The sequence below is a fragment of the Marmota flaviventris genome, chromosome X, assembly GCF_047511675.1.
Source record: "Marmota flaviventris isolate mMarFla1 chromosome X, mMarFla1.hap1, whole genome shotgun sequence".
Classification (NCBI taxonomy): Eukaryota; Metazoa; Chordata; class Mammalia; order Rodentia; family Sciuridae; genus Marmota; species Marmota flaviventris.
The window spans coordinates 123133977-123158303 of NC_092518.1; positions in this window are offsets into that span (position 1 = coordinate 123133977).

The following is a 24327-nucleotide window of genomic DNA, read 5'->3' on the forward strand; positions in this document are numbered from 1 at the left end:
TCTATCCCTTTAAGTAACAAGTACCCTTTCCAAATGTTCTGGTAGTTTTTTTTTTTTTTTCCACCACTTTGGTGAAAACTACAACTTCATGCATTCTGAGGAGGCCAGGAAGGAGATGATTTGGGCATACAGCTAGTAAACCTCACTCATTATTTGTTTTCCCTAAAGTAAATTGCAATGATTTCAATCCATTATTTGTACTAAATTGCTTTTCATGTTTTAGCCCCTGTTTTCTTTTCTTCTATAGATAAGTAAAGATGGAAGCATTGTAACTCAAGGAAAATAGCTTATATGTCTAGAATAATGGTAGGGGAAAGAGCTTGTTGACCCTCATGGGTTTGTGTCTTTTTGTGAGCATGCATGTGTGTATGCACTATTATATTAAATGAAAGTTCTTTTTCATTTAACCACTGAGAGTCCTCTAGTGGAGTGCGACCTGGATACAACCTGGATTTTCCCATTAGAAGCATGAGCTACCTAGAAACATGGAATTGGAGGGTCTCTCAACCCTTTCCTAGCCTCTTTTCTGGGAATGTGAGCACTTAAGTGTAGAACCTATGCTTGCTATATCATTGGATTCCTGGCACAGACATTTGACAAGGCAGGTATTTAGTGTTTCTAGAATAGATGAACTGAAGTGTAACTGTAAAGGAATAAATAGATAGACGGATAAATAGACAAATGAATGAAGAACAGAAGCCATGATATCTGGAAAGCAGCATGGGCTAGATTGGGCTAAGGACGCAACTCATAAGGAGCCAGGGAAGTGAAGATTGTTGATGTTCTTCCAGAAGAAACTCAAAAAATCTAATTTTGCCACCTTATAAAAGTTCATCTTTTATAAGGTGGATTAACCAGTCATATCTCCCAGTTCTCTGTCTTCAGAAACACTATTAGAATGACTATAAGGAACAAACATGACCTAAATCCTGAGAGTAAAGAAAATAAGAGAAATAACAGTGGCAATAAAATATATTTTAATATTCATTCACTTAAGCAAGTAGTTCTTCAGTGGCTGATTTGTGCCAGGCGAGTACTGAGGATAAACAGAAATCTTTGTCATCATGTACTAGATTTTCCACTGGAATGAGTTAATATTTAAAAGAAGCCCCAAACCAATGGAAAGTGGTGATTGATTTAGCAAAATTGATGAAGTTAAAACCAAAATGGGGCAGACCTAAAAGGAGGTAAGGTAATTTGTCACCCAGAAAGTAGGACTCAGATTTTGACCTGTTGTTATGGTTTGGATGTGAGGTGTCCCCAAAAAACTCATGTATGAGACAGTGCATGAAAATTTAGAGGAGAAATGATTGGGTTATGAGATCTTTAACCCAATCTGATAGGGATTACCTAGATGGTAACTGTAGGCTGGTAGGGTGTAACTGGAGGAGGTGGGTCCCTGGGGGAATCCCTTTGAGGTATATATTTTGTTCTTGTTGAGTAGAGCACTCACATTCATTCACTTGCTCATGCTAGCCCCCCCCCCCCCGCCCCCTTTCCTGGTGCGATGGCCTGAGCTACTTTTGTTTACCACACTCTTCTGCCATGATTTTCTGCTTCACTTTGGGCCCAGAGGAATGGAGCTGGCTATCAATGGAAAAGATGAACCACAGATAAACTTTTCTTCTTCTAATGTTCTTATCAGTTTTTTTTGGTCACAGCAGTGGAAAAGCTGACTAAAACACCTCTTAGATACTTGAGAAGATAGGGATAGAAAGATGGAATTAAAATGAGGGTGTTATGGTTTGGGTGTGAGGTGTTCCCCAAAAGCTTGCAAGAAAGTTCAAAGAAGTGATTGGGTTGCGAGACTCTTAACTTAATCAGTGCATTAAATGAGTGGTAACTGAAGGCAGGTGGGGTGTGGCTGGAGGAGGTGGGCATTGGGGGTTTTGCTTTGGGGTTTGTATTTATATCCATGCAAGTGGAGTCTCATCTTTCTGATCATCATGTGAGCTGCTTTCCTCTGCCATACTCTTCAGCCATGATGATCAGCTTCACCTTGAGCTCTGAGGAATAGATCCTGCTGTCTATAGATTGAGACCTCTGAAACCGTGAGTCCCCTTTCTCTTCTAAAATTGTGCTCCTTGGGTCTTTGAGACACAGCAGCAAAAAAGCTGACTAAAATGGGGAAATTGTTGAATGACTGTGTTTAGAGCTATTGGTTGCCCAGGTCTCTGCCCCCACCTTCACAGTAACTTTTGACTTTCTGCTTCCCTCAGATCAGAGGCCCAATTTTTGTTTCTAAAAGTGGAATTTAAGAAGCTCCAGATTTAGGAGACCTAATTGAAGGCAGCAGTAAGATCCAAAATGGTCTGAACAGGATTAAGTGAAAATGTGCATACTGAGACTCTCAGCTCTCTCTCCTTTCCCCTCCCCGAACCAGGTTACGACACTGCAGCATAATATTGGTGGATTAGTCTCTTAGAATCTGAGTGACCTCATAAAAACAATATCCAGATACTGATGTTTCAGTGGTGCCCTCCATAAGAAGAGGGCAAACAGTACTCTCAGTAAGTACATGTTTGGTTTTACTCTTTAAAAGTTTTTTTTTTAGTTGTACACAACAGAATACCTTTATTTTGTTTATTTATGTGGTGCTGAGGATTGAACCCAGTGCTCGCACATGCAATGCAAGCATTCTACCACTGAGCACAACTCCAGCCCCTGGTTTCACTCTTAAATGTGAATTAGCAGCACAAAGATCATCAAATATTTTAGAAATCCAAAGGCAGTATAGAAAAGAGATGAAATGAATAGACAGAAAATGTAGAAGCAAAAATTATCCTATAGTAGTACATAAAACAATAAAATTAAAATTCTTTTGCATGATCAACATGTAAAAGAGTTAAGAAGCCTGTCTTGTATAAACTTGCATCTTTCACAAAAGTCTTTATTTTTTTTAAACAATTGGCATTTCTTAGGTATATTTCCTTACAGAATGTTGACACCCAAAGGCTTTGCCTAACCTTACTATAACTCGGGATGTAGAGCCCAAGAGTGAGAAAGATGTTTCCCGGTACCTGTTCTAAAGGGTTAGTTAAATAAAATCAACATGAACTTTTTAGTCTCTACAGCAAGTGAGGCATCCTGACAAGGTACAGAGAAGATTGCTGGCACTATAGGTTTTCCAAATTCATTGGATGGCTTCCTCTGCTTAGCCATGGATCCAAAACTATATTGCTCTCTTCATAGAAGGGAAAAGAAAACCTCCTTCAAGGAAGCTTCGTTTTCATTGTCTACTAGTTTTTCTCCTCTTGGTATCTGGAAGGGTTCTCTGGATTGATTCTAATAAAGTGTTACAGTGGCTAACTTGGAATTTATTCATAAGAATCCTGTATCCTTAAAAGCATTGCCCCTTGGTAGAATAAGAAAAAGGCATGGTCTGAGGCAGAAGGCACACCAACACAACTCAATGTGAGTTATCCCTTAGCCTGAATTCTTAGTGGTTCTCACTATAGATATTGACTATTCTACCTGGGTCCCTGCTCAGCCAGGCAGCATTGGATCTTAGAGGTCAACCAGATCAAATTCCTTACATCCAGTTGAGGGGACTAAAATATAAAGAATCATAGGACTTTCTGAATGTTAATTGTGGAACCACAATTCAAAACCAACCCAGTTGTTGTATAGAAACTTTCCTTGCATCATTTAGAGGTATATTCCAGGTACACAGGAAATATAGGAAAAGGTGAACTTGAACTTGTCACTAGAGGAATGAGGGAAAGTTACTTTCAAGAGGTAACCTGTGAGATGGGAAAATAAGCAGGAGATGACAAGGTGAGAGAAGGTGAGAGCACTAAAAGCATTCCATGTTGGAGGGAAGAACATGTATAAAGTATTGATCTTGGGTGAGAACCCAAAGCTACCAGAGTTCATACAATTCTCCCATTTTGTTCTTGGAAAATATGGGCCCCAGCACTGAGCCAGGTACTGAACTAAGAATACAGAGATAAGTAAGATATGATGCCTGCCCTGAAGAAGCACACAGAATAGTGTGGGAGTAATAATTCTATCTTTTCCCACCAGTGTCTCTTTTACTTCTGTTTTGTGTGATGCTCACCTGGGACCGTATGGTGAGTTCTGTGTCCTGAACAAGGGCCACACTGCTATTTATTTTTACCATATTTCCATTGGTGCTGGAATGAGAAAACAATTTTAGGTTCCACCCAACTACAGAATAAAGATAGCTCAGGAAACATGTACCACTGATGATGGCAAGATTGGTTTCCTTATATTTGTACCTGAAGATCAATTTTCCAGAATACATTCATTCATCACATTACACTTACATTTTAGTGCCAGTACTTGGTATCAGCATTTTTTAGTGCAAATCAGTAATCACCCTTCACTGGTCACCAGCTTGTTGTATAGCCTTGAACCAGGTATTGTAAGGCTGCTAAGATGAACTGCATGAGCTTCTGACCTATGATTTTTTTTTTAAGTGATGGGGATTGAACTCAGGGGTGCTCGACTACTGAATTACATCCCCAGCCCTTTTTATTTTTTCAGACAAGATCTCACTATGTTGCCCGGGCTGGTCTCAAATTTGCCATCCTCCTGCCTCAGCCTCCTGAGTCACAGGGTTTATAAGTGTACAACAGTGCACCTGGATTCCTAATAGTTTTTTGATCTTGAACAGGTTATTTCACTTCAAGTCCCAATTTCTGCATCTGCAAAATGGAAAATCAGTAGTTGCATATGGGTGTGTAATGAGGAAATCAAAGTACTCTGCACACAGTAGGACTTCAGCATATTTTCACTAAGTCTCCTTCCCCTGGCCGACCATCCCAACATCCATAAATAGTTAATGTTGTGTGAGAATACAGAGGAATATGAAATATTTGGTGATGTTTTACTTTTTCACTAATGATCCAAATTCAAGCAAATTTATATGGCAAACCATTAGTTATCTCAAAATTCGAAAGAATGCCTTTACTGAAGCAATTTGGAGTGGTGACTTACTGTGGCCTTGGATTCTGCTTCAGAGAGATTTGGCATATATTATCAAGAATACCATTTTATTTAAAAAGCTCATAAAGCTTCATCCTCAGCTATTACTGATTTAGGAGTAGCAGATATATGGAAACTTTCACACTCTACTGAACGGGATTATACATTCTCCTCTAGCCCACATAACTCATATTTCGGGGCTGACTTCTTCTTAGTTCTTCCCTCTCTGATTAATGATGTGAATAACAGGGCTCTAGGCAGTATTCTCTTATCTGACCATGCTACAGGCTCACTTTCACTTGACCTTCAGAAAGCATTTAGGCAGCATTTCAGCCAAACTTTAGTAATGAACATTGGAGAACAAAGTTGTGAATTGTGATTCTAAAACACACACACATACACTCACAAGAGGACTGTGGCTTGCCAACACACACATGCTGGCTCTACTTTTTATTGATTAACAGTTTTTTTTTTCTCCTATCATTAATTACAAAAATAAACTAACTGGCCAAATTCTCACTAAAGATAAATGCAACCTGGGAGGATCACATGGATAAATCTTTCCTTGCCTCATTCAGATTGAAAGCAACATTTAGACTCTTTAGGGAACAGTCAGAAATGTGTGTATTATAGAGTTATATGTTTTAATAACTTTACCTCATTCTATTAAGCCTCTAACCCCATTGGAATCATAAAAGGTTAATATTGAGATGAACCCTAAGAACATAAATTAGGCATTGCTATTACTTTCCCCCAAATGAGCCTTAAGCTATGTAACACTTGATCAGCAGGAATTTCCTTTTTTATTAAAGAAATGAAGATACACTACATGGAGTGATATTATTGAGAATGCCTAGATTTTCTCATTATCCTACAAGTGCTTAAAATTGCTATTACAAATTTCTGCAGGCCGAACCCAGCTCCCAGTGGACCCCTGCAGAGTGTTATGGAGTACTAGTAGGGAATATGTTTCAATTGCCCACAAATATATACTTATATGATCATGTTGGGGATTTTCAAGCAGAAATGAGACATTTTATTTTCATTCTATCTATAAATAAAGGTCAATCTAAAATCGTGTCCTGGAGTTACAGGCCACAAATCAAAACTGGGGCATCAATGGGGGCATCTTCATTTATGAACTTTTCTATGTTATTAAAAAAGCACCAAGTTATCTATCATTTCTTCCTCCTTGGGTGGCTTCATTTTTCAATATTAGGTATTACTACTTCCCGTTTACAATTCATCAAGTTTAAAAGTGACACTTGTCCAATAAAAATAGTTGGATATCCTTGGCAAAGACACGACACTTTTGGATTACTGTCAATATCATCCATTTCTTCTAAAAGGAAATCTCCAGGTGGTAAATAATGAAGTAAGCCTCTATCACAGGTAAAAGAATTTCACAAGAATCTTTCCTGGCATCTTCTACTTTCCAAAATAGTCAAATTTATTTCATAATTTCCAGCATTTGTACTAAGATGAAAAGATCTCAATATTTTGAAATGTATATTAACATTGACTGTTGTAATTTGTGGCACAGGATTTAACGGCATATACAAGTTTCTAGAATAGTGACATCCAATCTAAAATGATTTTTCTGAAGCTTCTTTTTAGTATTCCATTAACAGTCTTGTAAAAAATTCTAATTTGATCACCATAAGTCTAGCAACAATTATCAATGGTTCTGATGATTCAGATTTCCCATGAAAACACTGGGTAAAAGAACAGACAAGAATTTAATTACAGAAATGCCATGCTTTGTCAAAACAAATACATTGTTTGGGAAGTGCTTTCTGGTTTATAATATAATGTCATACTTTTACGTATTTCATTGTCTTAGAGACAAGCAGAGCACTGATACAAAATGAAGCTTGTCTCTCTTGTCCCATAGTTCTGCTATATAAATGAATTATATATTTAATTTAAGTCATCTATTATAAATACTGGCACATAGTAGGTACTCAACAAATATTTGCTGGAATGAATTCACCATTTTCTCATGTGAAGGTAGTAGAATTTAAGTGATTTACACAAGGCCATACAATATTAATGATGGTTGTGGTATTAAAAGTCAAGTTTTAACTAATTTAGCTGAACTAGTTTTAAAGATAAATATTTAAATGTCTAGTATTAGTCAGTTCTTTTGATATTCTTTGAATCAATGTGACTTAGACTTACTAACTTCACTTTAGTAAATATTGGTAGCAATGTATTCCAGAGAACAAATGGATTAGAGCATGTTTCAAAATTACTATAATCTAACCATGCAATACTTTGAAATCACAAATATGACCTACATCACCTAGCACAATAGCATGGAGATAGTAAAAAGAACAGATTATTGACAGTAACAATTTTTTCATCACTTGTTTTGTACCAGGTACATAAGTGATTTACATGGGTCATCTCATTTAATTCTTACAGCCTCATAGCAAGGCCTTTTCATTATCACTTTATGACCATGAAAAATAAAGCACAGTGAGAGGTTAAGTAACTTTTCTCAAGGTCATAGAAGTAGGAAGATGGAGACCAGCTCTAGTCTGGAGTCTCTACTCTTAATTTCCATGTTCCACAGCTTCTATGGATGATATGTAGGTAAGAATGTGATAAAATGCAGAGCAATCCAGAGTGGAAATCAAAAACATCAAAACTTGACTTTAAGAAAGACTTAGATTTATATAATTTAGAAATAAAATAATATTAAATATAAGATTTCTAAATTACTCTTTGTATATAATTTTTTCTCTAACTCCCCTCTTATCACTTATTACCCTATAATTGTTTTACTATTTCAAATTGTTTACTAATTTCAAATAATCTTAAATTCTATATATGTCTATAAGTTCTATTTATGTCAAAAATATTATAATACTACACTAATAAAATACTAATATATAATTTTTTTTAAAAAAGAAAGACTTAGAAAACAGGAAATGGAGAGTTTGGAAGAGCAAAGGGAATGTAAATGGACAACATAGGAGTGGTAGAGACTTTTGGATAGTGGTATTAAGTGACAGTGAAAAAAGAAAGTTGAATGGAATCCTTCATATGAAGACTGCTCCTGCATCTGTAAAAGGCTGAGGTATGTAGAGAGGCTGATAGGACTAAGAATGTTTTAGAATATTCTGGAGAGTTCTAGTGTGGATAAACTCATGATGTGGCAGGTTAGGGAATGTGTGTGATCATAATCTGGTGCGTAAGGGAAGAAAATTGGGATTGCACATTAGTGCACAGCCATGGTGCAGGGACAGCGCTACTGGTATATGAATAAGAGAGTCAGGACTTTCCAGCTCATGCTTCTAAATTAATTGCATTTCTGAAGCCAGATCAGTGGGGCTCTCAAGACCTGAAGTAACCAAGCATATGTTGATCTGAATATGTGATTACTACTTCAAATTCTCCTCTCTCTCTCTCTCTCTCTCTCTCTCTGTCTCTCTCACTTTCCCTCACCCACACACAAACACACACACACACACACACACACACACTCACATACACATTAATCTACAGTACCCACTCTACTTTTTCTTTAGAAGTTTTTGCAAATTTTGTTATAACAATTTTATGAATGTTATATCATATTCATATCATAATCAATGTGGAAATTATCTAATATTGTGTGATTTCTTTCACTATAAAATCTAGTTATTTTTTACATTAGTAGATAGCAAATACTGTGTAGTTTGAGGAGAGTAATGGTTTGCTCCAAACACATGGTATCATAGTCTGCTCAAGCTGCCATTACAAACTATCATACACTGGGTGACATAAGCAACAGAATTGTATGTCTCACATTTCTGGAGGCTGGAAACTCCAAGATCAAGGTGTCAGCAAGTTAGGCTTAATTCTGAGACCTCTAATTTTGGCTTATAGAAAGCTGATACATCACTGGGTACTCACACTACCCTTCTTTAAGCATGCACACACTCACAGAGAGAGATGGAGAGATGGACAAATAGTGTATTTTCTTATGAGTACATTGATGCCATCATGAAGCCCTATGCTCATGTCCTCATCTAAAAACTTAATTACCTTCCAAATGCCCTGTGTCCAAGTACCAACACAGTATACAACACACGTGTAAGTAAGAATGACCTCATTGAAATTAGGGCTCCAACACACAAATTTTCAGGAGACACAAGCACTCAGTCTATAACATATGAAAATATATATATATATATATATATATATATATATATATATATATATATATATATATATATATATAATTTTAAGCTAAATACTATTGAAAGAATTTCAAACATTTTCAAATAATTTTGTCTTAAGAAATGACTTGTCTTTCTCTGTTCTTTCTATCTCCCTATAAAGATGACCAGAAATCTGGTTTTGAGATCTGAACAATTTGCCTATACAGTACTGGTTTTTATCGCTACGCAGAATTTTACCCAGTAAGCTAGATTTGAATCACTCAAAACAATTGATATGCTGGAAAGAGCTTTGTTCTCAGAGGCAGGATGAAGAATGTTAAATTTGACATTACTTTGCTGTATAACCTTGACTTGCTCTTTGTAAGCCTCTCTTCCCTCACTGGGAAAGATATGTGATTGGAGTAAATTATGTTTTTTTAACTTGTCACTTGAATGACTGAATGGACTGGTTTCACTGAGACTATCTTAATTTTATCCCTAAAGATTTTGCCTACTAGGAAACTTTTACCCCAGGATGTGACAAGTTCTGGATTCTGGTTATTAGTGAGGGCCAGGTTTCCCATTATCAATGGAGGCAGATGGGTAGAGTGGCTCAAACTTTAGGCGTTGAAAGCAACACTTTTCCAGTGATAAATGAATGAAGCTCAGGTTATCTGCCTTTTGTGGTTGCTGCCATTCCTCTTTCCCCTGACTGCTGATGTCGCAGCTGTGATTTGTGGTTCACTGTAATGGTACATGTATTGTTGTCTCCCTCTGAGTGATAGTACTTAAGTGTCCAACTTAAGTGCACTGTGATTTTGAGGGTTACTCCATTTTTTACTTTGCCTATAGAATAGTTGGGCTTTGTATTAGGATAAGTATTAAGTTTTAATATGTGAATATTGTTACCATGTTTTTGAATCGTTGAAATAATGAACTTGAAATGATTGCTGATACAAACTTTTGCTGGATATCACTGGAAAAAAAGAAAAAGGCTAAATGATTGTGTGACTTTAATATTGATAGAAAGGCTCAAACAATGAGGATAGGGAGGTATTTTCGTCAAGTCTTGCATTGCTGTGACCAAAATACTTGAGGACTACTTAGGAGGAAAAAATTATTTTGGCTCAAGGTTTCAGAGGTCTCAGCCCACTGAGGGCCAACTCCATTGCTCTGGGTCCTGAGGTGAGATAGAAAATCATGAGCAAAGAACCCAGCAGAGAAGAGTTCTCAGCTCCTGCAGGAATTAGGAAGCAGAGGGAGAGAGGGGTGGGGTAGGGAAGGAGGCCACAGGGACAATGCACCCTTCTAGGGCATGTACCCAGTGCCCCAGCTACTTCAGCCATGCCCCACTTGCCTATAGTTGCCACCAGTCAGTCCATTCAAACTAGAATGGACCCATTAGGTTACAGCTCTCATAATCTGATCTTTTCACGCTGAATATTCCTGTATTCCTTCTGTTAAAGAATCTTTTGGGGGATACCTGACATAAAACCATAACAGAGGTAAATGACTAATTCAGAGAATATTGTAAAATATGAGAGAATAATTTGAAATTGGGCCTGGTGGAGAAGGAGATGTGAAAGCACACATGGAGAACAGATTTCCTAATTCTGCATTGAGTCACATGAGAAAAGTTTTTCTGAGTATCCTTCCTTGACTTTATTCTGTTCTCATGTCCCAAAAGACATAAATTTTCAGTCGAAAATACTAGCCACTGAATTAGCCTGGGCAGAACATATGGAGGAAAACCTATTATCATATCATCCCTTTTATCACTCTGTAAATCTGAACAAATTTACATTTCCTGATTCAGACATTGCAAATAAAATTCTTATGAGTGGACAAAGGTGTTTGATAGCAGATGTGTTCTGTCCTTACAGAGTAGAACTGATTATGTCAGTTTTTAACAACAACAATCACATTGTTACAGTTTATCAGTTCCTCTAATCTGGCAACAAGTCCTTTCTAGCCTTTGATTTGAATTATGAAGTTTCCAACTGTCTCCTTGATTTCTATGAAGATTTTAATAAAAAATATAGGACACATGAAAAGAAAGATGCACATTAGACTTTGCTCATTTATTTATCCATTTAGCAAACTGCACAAAGGTAAATTTTGGAAACTTCTTTTTAGTTCATATACTTCTTACTAAAGAAAATTCAAGTAACTTACCTGTAAATATTCTGTAAAACTTGTCCACAACACTTACAAAAATGCATGTGATTTCCTTACCTGTCGCACATATGCTTTTATAATGAACATTTTTAATTTCCCCAAATGTGTAGAAACACTTCATGACATTTTTTCACTTTATAAAAATGGAAGGAGATGACCTCCTTGGCCCTTTGCCAATGTAAGTGATGCCCCCTGAGTATTCTTCCTTGACTTTATTCTGTTCTCATAACACAATTCTTCTGCATATTAGGGCAATTATTTCCATGTTCTCCTTTGCATTTTATGTGTGTGTATATCTTTTTTTTTAATTTTATTTTTTAGCTTTTGGTGGACACAACATCTTTATTTTATTTTTATGCGGTGCTGAGGATCAAACCCAGTGCCCCGCACATGCCAGGCGAGCACATCACCACTGGAGCCACATCCCCAGCCCATGTGTGTATATCTTTAAACAACATAGCATTTGGCTTTTCTTGAATTTGACTTTATATTCTTCATATCATATCTTTTTCTACAACTTGTGCTTAACATTATGTTTTTGTCTTCATATTGATGCAAGTAGCCATATTACTTGTATTTCTTGTAAAAGTATAGTGTCCTATTGTAAGACACTAACTCATTTTTGTCCATGAATCTTTTGGTTGATTTTATCCTTAATTGTTTTTGTTTTGTTTTGTTTTGTTTTTGGTACTGGGGATTGAACCCTGGGATGCTTAACCACTGAGCCCCAGCCCCAGCCCCTTTTAATACTTTATTTAGAGAAAGAGTTTCACTAAGTCCTCAAGGCCTTGCTAAGTTTCTAAGGCTGGCTTTGTACTTGCCATCCTCCTGCCTCAGCCTCCCAAGCCACTGGGATTACAGATGTGCACCACCACACTGGGCATCTTAATTGATATTTTTAAATTTAATTAGTAGCATACATTAATTGTATAGATTAATGGATTTAATTGTGACATTTCTATGAATGCATATGACATGCTTTGATTGTATCCACCCTCCCCATTATCCTCTCTTAATTCTCTTCCTCTTCCCCAATAGTTCTCCTTCCACTTTCATATTATCTTGTTTTTTTCTTTTTTCTCACCCCCCTTTTTTTCTGTATGTAGTCCATATATGAGAGACAACATGATATTTGGCTTTCAGAATCTCTAATTCTAACCATTTTCCTATAAATGACATATTTCATTTTTTTTGACTGGATGACACCTCATTGTTTATATATACACTGCATTTTCTTTATCCATTCTTCCATTGATGGACATCTCAGTAGAATCCCTAATGTGGCCATTGTTAATGTGCCATAATAATGTACAGATAAGTAGGTACTCTTTTTGTATGCTGACTTTGATTCCTTTAAGTATATGTCCAGGAGTGGTATAGCTGGATCACTAGTCTTTTTTTTTTTAAAACTAGGTTTATTTTTAATATTTATTTTTTAGGTGTAGATGGACACAACACAATACTTTTATTTTTATGTGGTGCTGAGGATCGAACCCAGGCCCTGCCCGTGCTAGATGAGTGCACCACTGAGCCACAATCCCCGCCCTGGATCACTAATCTTTTGAGAAGACTCCATACTGTTTTCCATAGTGGCTGTACTAATTTACATTCCCACCAATGGTGGATGAGGGCTCAGTTTCCTCCACATCTTCTCCAGCATTTTTGTTTTGTTTTATTTTCATTTAATCTTTTTAGTTATACATACGTTTAGGATTCAATTTGAGAAATTTATGAAAAATGGAATATAATTTGTTCTAATTCAGTCCCCAGTACTTCCTATTTCCCTCTCTTTACAGGCATGTGCCACTGTGCCCAGCTTGAGTTCTTATATATTCTGGATATTGAGGCCCTATCTGAGGAACATGTGGCAAAATTTTTCTCTCATTATATATGCTGTCTATTCATGCTCTAAATGGTTTCCTTTGCTGTACAGAAGCTTTTTAATTTGATGTCATCCCACTTTCTGATATTTTTATTTTATTCTTATGCTTTAGGGGCCTTACTATGGAAAGGGATTCCTGTGCCAACAAGTTAGAATGTTGGGTCTACATTTTCTTCTAGCTGTTGCAGTTTCAGGCTGAAATCCTTTGATCCACTTTGAGCTGAGTCTTTTGTAGGGTGAAAGACAGAGATTAAATGTCATAACTTTACATATGGATGCCCTGTTTTCCCAGCACCAATGTAGGTTTTGGCACCTTTGTCTAGTATCCTCAACAGCATTTGCTATTTTTTGTTTTCTTGATAATAGCTATTTTGACTGGATGAGATGGACTCTCAATGAAGTTATGATTTGCATTTCCCTAATGGCTAATGATGTTGAGAATTTGCTCATATATTGCGGACCATTTATATTTCTCCTTTTGAGAAGTGTCTGTTCAGGTCATTTGCCCATATATTGATTTAGATGAGTTGTTCTTTTGTTGATGGCTTTTTTGAGTTCTTCTATATTGTGGATGTTAATCTTTATACATTAGATGAATAGCTGTCAAAGGTTTTCTCCCATTCTGTTGTAGGCTGTACCATCAGTCTGTGCAAAAGCTTCTCTCTTTTTTAAAAAAATATTTTTATACCTTTATTTTATTTCTTTATTTGTATGTGGTGCTGAGAATCGAACCCAGTGCCTTGCACATTCTAGGAGAGTGCTCTACCGCTGAGCCACAACCCCAGCCCCTATGCAAAAGCTTTTCAATGTAACGTAATCGCATTTGTTAATTCTTGCTATTAACTCCTAACCAGTTGGAGTCCTAGTCAGGAAATCATTACCTCTACCAATAGTTTGAAATGTTTCCTCTTTTTTTTTTTGTAAATTCAAAGTTTTGGGTCTTGTTATTGCATCTTTTAATGGTGCAAACAAGGATCCTGTGAGTATTTCTGTACACATATCATGGTTTGCTTTGTCAAAGAAAATACATTATGCCAAATTAAAATAGAATTTCAAATAAAAACAAAAAATTTTATTGCATGTCCTTTATATTGCATAGGCTATATATGCTAATTGTTTCAAATGTATTATCTTGAATTCGAGTTTCAGTTGTAGTCATATATTATTACTTGTTAATTTTGGCAACTCTAATGGTACAAATATTTAGGAAGTTATCTAAGATATGTATATATCTCAAGGTATAATTGGTATGTCTAGGGAAAAAGCAAGTTCAGTTTACTTTCAGGTTGGTTATATGGTGTCATGTATTTATTTACAGTGTATGAGAGCTTTTATCAACTGGCATCTTCACTAACACATAATATTGTCAGATGTTTTAACTTTTACCAGTTTGATGAGTGTGAAATTACATATCTTTGTGCTTTTAATATCAATTTCCCATTTTAATAAGGAAGTTGACTATCTTTTCAAATGATGGTGGATCATTTACATTTACTCATCATTTGAAGTGCCTATTATTTTCCATTGTATTCATCATTTTGGAAGATTTCTTCCTGTATTCTGCATAGTAAACTTTTGTTAGTTTTATATCCATACATAGTCTCCAAGGTTGTGGATTATCTTTTCAAATTAATGTTTGTCTGTGTTGATTGTCTATGTATAGATTGGCTTTGGGGATCTCTAGTTTCATTGTTCTCATTGTCTATCCCTGAGCCCAGAATACATTATCGTAATTAATTATTGTCTTGTAGAGCATGTCTCCCAATTTTTTTATTTTGTTAGTTTTTTTTCAATTCTAATTTGTTACATATGACAGCAGAATGCATTACAATCATATTACACATATAGAGCACAATTTTTCATATCTTTGGTTATATGCAAAGTATATTCACACCATTCATGTCTTCATACATGTACTTAGGGTAATGATATCCATTTCATTCCACCATCTTTCCTACCCCCATGCCCTCTCCTTTTCCCTCCCTCCCCTTTGTCCTATCTAAAGTTCTTCCATTGCTCACATGCTCCCCCACCCAGCCCATTACGGATCAGCATCCACTTATCAGAGAAAACATTCTCCAGCTCCATCCATTTACCTGAAAATGCCATGATTTTATTCTCTTTAATTGCTGAGTAATATTCCATTGTGTATATATGCCACATTTTTTATCCATTCATCCACTGAAGGGCATCTGGGTTGGTTCCATGGTTTAGCTATTGTGAATTGTGCTGCTATAAACATTGATGAGGCTGTGTCCCTGTAGTATGCTGTTTTTAAGTCCTTTGGGTATAGACTGAGGAGAGGGATAGCTGGGTCAAAAGGTGGTTCCATTCCCAGTTTTCCAAGGAATCTCCATACTGCTTTCCATATTGGCTATACCAATTTGCAGTCCCACCAACCAAGAAAAGTCCAGGACTGGATAGATACACAGCTGAGTTCTACAAGACCTTTAAAGAAAAACTAATGCCAATACTCTTCAATCTATTTAAGGAAATAGAAAAAGAGGGAGCACTTCCAAACTCATTCTATAGGCCAATATCACCCTGATTCCAAAACTAGGCAAAGACACATCAAAGAAAGAAGACTTCAGACCAATAGCTCTAATGAACATAGATGCAAAAATCCTTAATAAAATTCTGTCAAATCGAATAGAAAAACATATCCAAAAGATAGTGCACCATGATCAAGTGGGATTCATCCCAGGGATGCAAGGTTGGTTCCACATACAAAAATCAATAAACATAATTCATCACATCAATAGACTTAGAGTCATATGATCATCTCAATAGATGCAGAAAAAGGATTTGACAAAATACACCAATTTTTTTTTTTTTTTTTTAGAATTGGTTTAAGGACTAGTAGATGGTCAGTTTACATAAATGTTGCATAGGTTGTTTGTTTGTTTGTTTGTTTGGTTACTGGGAATTGAACCCAGAGGTAGTTTACCAATGAGCCATGTCCAAAGGCCATTTTATTTTATTTATTTATTTTTTTATTTTGAGACAGGGACTCACTGATTTGCTTAGGGCCTCACTGACTTCCTAAGGCTAGCTTGAACTTGAGATCCTCTTGATTCAGCCTCCTTAGCGACCAGGATTACCAGTATGTGTCATTGTGCCCTGCTTCATTTGTATTTAAAGATTTGTGTTGTCCATTTGTTACATGCCATATACTATTGTATCCATTAGATTAAGCATGTTATTTATGTTATTTGAAGTTGATATTTTTTGCTTAATTCATTATCTATTTATAGAGATAATGCTAAAATCTTCCAGGTTGACAGGGCACAGTGGCATGTGCCTATAGTCCAGTTACTGGGGATGATGAGGTAGAAGGATTGCAAGTTCTAGACAGCCTGGGCTATTTAATGACATCTTGTCTCAAAAAACCAAAACAAAACAAAATAAAGTCTTCCAATGTGTTGGTGAATTTGCTAATTTCCTTTCTTTGTATTTCTTTCAAACTTACTTTCACACCATTTTGGGGGGGAGGGGATGCTGAGTTCCATTAAGTTTAGAATTACCTAATCTCCATATTGAATTGGAGGGAAATAGAAAAAGAGGGAGCACTTCCAAACTCATTCTATAAGGCCAATATTACCTGATTCCTAAACCAGGCAAAGACACATCACAGAAAGAAAATATAGGAGCTGAGGTTGTGGCTCAGTGGTAGAGTGCTTGCTTAGGATGTGTGAGGCCCTGTGTTCGATCCTCAGCACCACATAGAAATAAATAAAATAAAGGTATTATGTCCACCTCCAACTAAAAAAATTAATTAAAAAGAAAATATATATTGACCCTCAGTATGTATAGTACTAAATTTTGCCTATGGTTTATTTTGTCTAACATTCATGTAGCTACATCAGATTTCTTTTTTTTTAATATTTATTTTTTAGTTTTAGGTCGACACAATATCTTTTTTTTATTTTTTATTTTTATGTGGTGCTAAGAATCGAACCCAGTGCCTCACGCATGCTAGGTGAGCGCACTACAATTTGAGCCACATCCACAGCCCAACATCAGATTTCTTTTGGTTCACATTTACTTTATATATTTTTTTCATTATTTGCATCCTTATCTTTAAATATGACTTGAAAACAATGTGTAAATATATTTTAAAATATATGACTTGAGAATATTTTACCTGGAGAGCATAGTTTCTTTTCTGTGGTTTTTGATTACTAGTATATTTTTATTCATTTCTGTCACCTTAGTATTTTCAGTTTTGCTCACTCTTGATTATTTTTGTTTTTCCTTTTTTCTTCTTTATTTGATTGCTCCTGGATTGATTGTGATTCTTTCCCTTAACTCCATTTTTCATTATATTGGTTTGGAAGTTGAGCATTCTGTTTTAATTCTTTTAAGTAGTTCATCTGTAAATAATAATGATCATGAATAATGTAATTCTAAAATTAATCAATATCTTTCTCTTTGCTCAAACTATACAAGAATATCAAAATGCCTGAACTCCAATCATAACATTCCAAATCCTATGTTTGTGTTTTTCGGTGTTTCTAGTTTTGTCTTGATTTTCTGTGAACATGTCGAATTTCATGTTGACAGAAAATAAATCAAAAATGTTTTGTTATGAAGTGTTTTCATATTTCAGTATTTTAATCATGGAGTATTCAGTTATTTAGATAAATTATAATTCAATCAAATCACTTTCATTGGTTATTCTAATTGTTTCCATTCTTTCACTATTACCAACAGTTGGCCTGGTTGTCTGAAAATTACTTAGAAGTAGACCGAATAACTCATAATAACAGTTCACATTTAGGTATCACTTATATGAGACAGCAGTCCGCAGTTATGCAGTGTGCTTTCTATAAATTATTTCATTTGTTTTCACAGTAACTCTGAAATAATCACTTTGCTAGCACCATTTACAAAAATTATTAGAGCATTATAGTTATACAACAGTTGGGTTCATCCTGACAAAAGCATACATGCATGGAATTTGATTTCAGTTTATGACCCCCACATCCGTCGCCCCTTTTGCTCCCATCTTCCTTCCCCTCCCCCATTTTCCTACCTCTATTCTGATAGACTTCCTTTTCTTGTCTATTTGTATTTGATTGGTTCTTTTTACTTATATATAAAGGTGTGATTCCCTGTGATATATCCATATATGCTCATAACATGATTTTTAAAGAATTCATTCTGGGGGCTGGGGCTGTAGCTCAGTGGTAGAGCGCCCACCTCACACATGTGAGGCACTGGGTTCATTGTCAGCACCACATAAAAACAGAGATATTGTGTCCATCTACACCTAAAATTTTTTTTAAAAAAAGAATTCATTCCACATTGCCGCCCCTTTTCCAGCCCTTCACTCTGCCTCTTGATCTTCTTCTTCTGAATTACTGATCTTCCCTTAATCTTTATGATATACTATCTTTTCCTCCTCCTTTCCTTTATTTTGCTCTGGTGCTACATATGAGAGGAAACTTTCAATCTTTAACTTTCTGACTCTGGCTTATTTCACTCAGTATGATGTTCTCCATTTCCATCCATTTACCAGAAAATACCATCATTTCATTCTTCTTTGTGGCTGAGTAGAACTCCATTGTTCATATATACCACAATTTCTTAATCCATTCAACTATTGATGGGCATCTGGGTTGATTCCATAAGTTAGCTATTGTGAATAGTGCTGCTATTTATTGAGGTGGATGTATTGTTATAGTATGCTGATTTTTAGATCTTTTGGATAAATACCAAGAAGTGGGACAGCTTGGTCATTCGGTGGTTCTGAGGGAGCTACTTTTGTTTGTTCGTTTGTTTGTTTGTTTTGAACAATCTCCATACTGCATTCTACAGTTCCTACCATGTACAAGTACACCTCCCACCCCCAACCTCATCAACTTTTGTTGTTATTTATATTATTGATCATTGCCATTTCCGTGAATGCTAGGGATGTTAAACATTTTTTCATATATTTGTTGATCGATTATATAGCTTCTTCTGTGAAGTCTCTGTTCAGTTCCTTAGCCCATTTATTGATTGTTTTTTTTTTTGGTATTAAGTTTTTTGTGTTCTTTTATATTCTGAATATTAATCCTCTATCGAGGAGTAGCTGGGAAATTTTCTCCCATTCTGTAGGCTTTCTGTTCATTCTTTTAATCAATTTTTTGCTGTGTAGAAGCTTTGTCATTTGATAGCATCACACTTATTGCTTCTTGGTTTTATTTCTTGTGGATAACATTTTTTTTTAAATCAGGAAGCTGAAAACATAAATAACTTGGCAATGGCTAAACTTCTATTAAAGTAAAAGTAGACTTTCGACTCAGTTTACATTTTAAGATGGAGAGTAAAAAATATTAATTTTAAAAATACATACATTTTTCTAAGTTCTGTTTAAGGAATAAAAAATGGTGCAAAACTACTCCAGTCTGACTAAAAATGATCCATTAATGACAAAAAGTATGAGTAGGAACATTCATTTCTCAGCTACTGATTATCTTGACCATTTAGTTGTTTTAGCCAAACTGTCATCTATGTGGGTTCTTATCTGCTATTTTCTTTCTTTTTCCCCTCTAGTGCTGAAGAGTTGGCTTTCAAGCATTTTTTCCCACCAAGGCAGCATAAGTGAGAACCCCAATTCACTTTGCTTACTTTTTAAGATTTCTAGTGTGCAGACATGTCTGTGGTAACCTTTGAGTCTTCCCTAGAAAGATACCCTCAAATATCAGCAGTATGAGGACAGGAATATTTGTATGTTTGTTCATGACTTTAGTCATAGGTCTTTGGATAGTTCCTGGCACAGAGTAAGCACTCAGTAAATGATTTTTTAAAATATTTTTAAGTTTTATATGGACACAATATCTTTATTTTTCTTTTATGTGGTGCTGAGGATTGAACCCAATGCCCCCCAAGTGTGAGGCAAGTGCTCTGCCACTAAGCTACAACCCCAGCCCCTCAGGAAATGTTTTTTTTTAAATTAACATATGAGTGAATAATTATTGCTTAGCAGTAATTAATGGGCATATGACAATTATATGTTATCAAGGGGAGAAAACATCCAAAGCATCTTGCTGTGTAACTGCAGTTTTCAGCGGGTAGGCTAGCTGCTCCTCAAATAGATCTGGGGCAGGAGTTATAGTTTGAAAAAGTTTACTTGATGATTCAAAATTATACCCATACTTTAGAACAAGTTTCCCAGTGCCATAGGGCAAGCTCGTTATCATGTTTCTCCCAGGGTGGATTTCTTTTTCTATTGAACAGTGACCCTCAAAGTCTTAAGTGTGGCCTAGCATGTCTTAGAGTATTTTCACATTGTGAATCATCCTTTGTCCTTCGTTCAATAAAATGTCTGTCTAGGGTACCAGCAGATGTGGCAAGGAATTGGTACACAGTTGTATAGGGTCAGCTGGAAGGAAAGGAGATAGCAACAGAATGTTAACACACGGTGGATACAATTACCAATATTGGAAGAGCCATTTTAAGTATTCCATTTGTGTATTCGCTGATTTGCAGATGTTCTGGAAAACATCCTGCGATTTCATTTTTAGCAGCTGAATCAAGAGACCATTCTAATCATTTTAAAAGCTTTTCATTATAAAAACAGTTTTAAAGAAAGCTTGCATTATTAACTGCTATTGAATATATATGTTTTGAAAAAATCTATTTTTGGATGGCTTTCTTTACAATTCTCATAGAATACTAGGCATTGTACATTGTATCTCAAAGGGGGAATGCAGATTTAAATCAATGTAGGTGCACCCTGGTCTCTAAAGGAGCAATTTATGAAAACGTGAACTCAGTAATTTGTTATACAACCTTCACATGTTCAGGAAAATCTCACAAGACCTAATAGAGAGAACACAGAGTCTTGCATTTCGATCTTGGTTTCGCTTTATAAGATTAGACTGTATCATTCTGGGATTTAGTTGTCTCATTTGTAAAATAAGGGATTTTTTTTTATTTCTCTAATTCACAAGCATGTATGAAGTAATTAAAACCTGATCAAATTTTATTCTAAACAACGGCTCCCAAATGTCCAATGTCATACTGGTTACAAAATCTTCTGTAGAACCATTTAAAAGTGTAAATAGACACCATGAACCCCCCCCCCCCCAGATTTCTGAAAATCTGCAGTTTTATTAAATATTTTGTTAAGTATGTTCTCCTGGTGAATCTCTTGCACTCTCACCCACAAACCCAACTTTTAGAACCCCTGTTTTAAATACCTCCCAGGGCTGCTGAACTTATCACAGACACATACTGATCCAAATGTAAAATGTGCCTTTCATAGCTCATCTTATCATGTTGTTGATTTGATAATTTTTTAGGTTCCTTGGTATATATATATGTTTGTGTTTGTGTATATATATATACACACACACACACTACAAATAAGATTTTTTTATATTTAGTTTTTACATGCAGTTCATCACAATATCATTATTTTATTTATTTATTTTTATGTGGTGCTCCAGATTGAACCCAGGGCCACACACGTGCTAGGTAAGCACTCTACCACTGAGCCACAACCCCAGTGGAAGATTTATTTTTCAAAAGAATTTTCCCCAGTTTTCTCCTTGCTTTATATTTTCTAATTAGATTCACTTTCCCAATGTGGAATAACTGAATCAAATACTGTGAACACTACTGGCACGTACGGGAGTGAGCTACTTACCTTGGACCCAAGATTTGAATAGAATTTAAATGCAATATTAAAAAGCCAAAATTATTGCAAAAGCCAATAATGAACAAAATAACATTTCAAATGAAGGCCAGGTCCATTTTCTTCCTTTTACTTCTGGCTACTATGGCTTTATTCATTACTGCTGTCAGCATATTTGAATGTTATTATTTTGAAAGACATTTACAGATTTTAAAGGTGGAAAATAATACATTAGTGTTACAATTTGTCTCACATGTGTTTAGTCAAACACATCTTTATGCCGCAGTGCCACAATAAATTAAGATGAATTCAGATCATATGTAATATTATTATAATGTGAATTACAACAGTCGAGAAGATAGGAAATGTAGTTTTCCTCTATAATTGTTTATACTTTTTTTAAATAAAATATTTTAGCTGTAGATGCACACAATATCTATTTATTGATGGATTTTTAAAAATTAATTAATTTATTTTTCATTATTACTTACATCACGATAGAGGACTGCATTACATTCATGATTTTTTTGCATTGCAATTCTTAATATACCTTTATATCACAATTTATGAAATCTGTTTGTATATTGACACCAAATTCACATCTTCATACATGTATTTTGTATTATGATGAGGGTCTCCTTCCACCATCCATGCAATTCCACTTCTCCCTCCCTTTCCCTCCTACCCCTCTTCCCTATCCAGAATTAATCTTCCTCCCTTGCTCTCCCTCCCAACCCCATTTTGAGTCACTCCCCTTATATCAGAGAAAACATTTAGCATTTGTTTTTTGGGGGATTGGCTAACTTCACTTACCATAATCTTCTCTAATGCAATCCATTTCCCTACAAATGCCATGATCTTATTATTTTTTAGTGCTGCGTAATACTCTATTGTGTATAAATGCCACATTTGTTTTTATCCATTCATCCACTGAAGGACATCTAGGTTGGCTCCACAGTTCAGCTATTGTGAATTGTGCTGCTATAAACATTGATGTGGCTGTGTCCGTGTAGTATGCTGTTTTTAGTTCTTTTGGGTATAGTCCAAGAAGAGGAATAGCTGGGTCAAATGGTGGTTCCATTCCCAGCTTTCCAAGGAATCTCCATACTGCTTTCCAAATTGGCTGCACCAATTTGCAGTCCCACCAGCAGTGTATGAGTATTTATTGATTGATTTTTAAAAATTAATTAATTTTGTTTGTTGTTTGTCTTGTTGTTGTTTGACTTCATAATGGCTGCCATTCTTACTGGAGTGAGATGGTATTTTAGAGTAGTATTAATTTGCATTTCTCTGATTGCTAGAGATGATGAGCATTTTTTCGTATATTTGTTGATTGATTGTATATCCTCTTCTGAGAAGTGTCTGTTCAGGTGCTTGGCCTATTTATTGATTGGATTATTTGGGGGTTTTTTTGTTGGTTTTTTTTTTTTTTTTTTTTGGTGCTTATCTTGTTGAGTTCTTTATATACTCTAGAGATTAGAGTTCTGTCTGTTGTGTGAGGGGTAAAAATTTGTTCCCAGGATGTGGGCTCCCTATTAACCTCACATACTATTCTCTTGTTAAAAAAAAAACAAAAACAACTTTTTAGTTTGAATCCATCCCATTTGTTGCTTCTTGGTTTTAATTCTTGTGCTATAGGTGTCTTCTTAAGGAAGTTGGGGCCTAATTCCACATGATGGAGATTAGGCCCAACTTTTTCTCCTATTAGATGCAGAGTCTCTTGTTTAATTCCTAGGTCCTTGATCCATTTTGAGTTAACTTTTGTGCATGGTGAGAGATAGGGATTCAATTTCATTTTGTTGCATATGGATTTCCAGTTTTCTCCAGCACCATTTGTTGAAGATGCTATGCTTTCTCCAGTGCATGCTTTGGCACCTTTGTCTAATATAAGGTAGTTGTAATTTTGTGGGTTACTTTCTGTGTCCTCTATTCTGTACCATCAGTCTACCAACCTGTTTTGGTACCAGTACCATGCTGTTTTTGTTACTGTTGCTCTGTAGTATAGTTTAAGGTCTGGTATAGCCATACCACCTGTTTAACTCTTCCTGCTTAGAATTGCTTTAGCTGTTCTGGGTCTCTTATTTTTCCAGATGAGTTTCATAATTGCTTTTTCTATTTCTGTGAGGAATGCCATTGGGATTTTGATTGGAATTGCATTGAACCTGTATAGTGCTTTAGGTAGTATGGTCATTTTAATAATACTGACTCTGCCTATCCATGAACAAGGTAGATCTTTTCATCTTCTAAGGTCTTCTTCTATTTCTCTCTTTAGGGTTCTGTAGTTTTCATTGTGTAGATCTTTCACCTCTTTTGTTAAGTTGATTCCCAATTATTTTATTTTATTTTTTGAGGATATTGTGAATGGGGTAGTTTTCCTCATTTCTTTAGAGGATTTGTCACTGATATACCGAAATGCCTTTTATTTATGGGTGTTGATTTTATATCCTGCTACTTTGCTGAATTCATTTATTAGTTCTAGAAGTTTCCTGGTGGAGTTTTTTGGGGTCTTCTAGGTATAGAATCACATCACCAGCAAATAG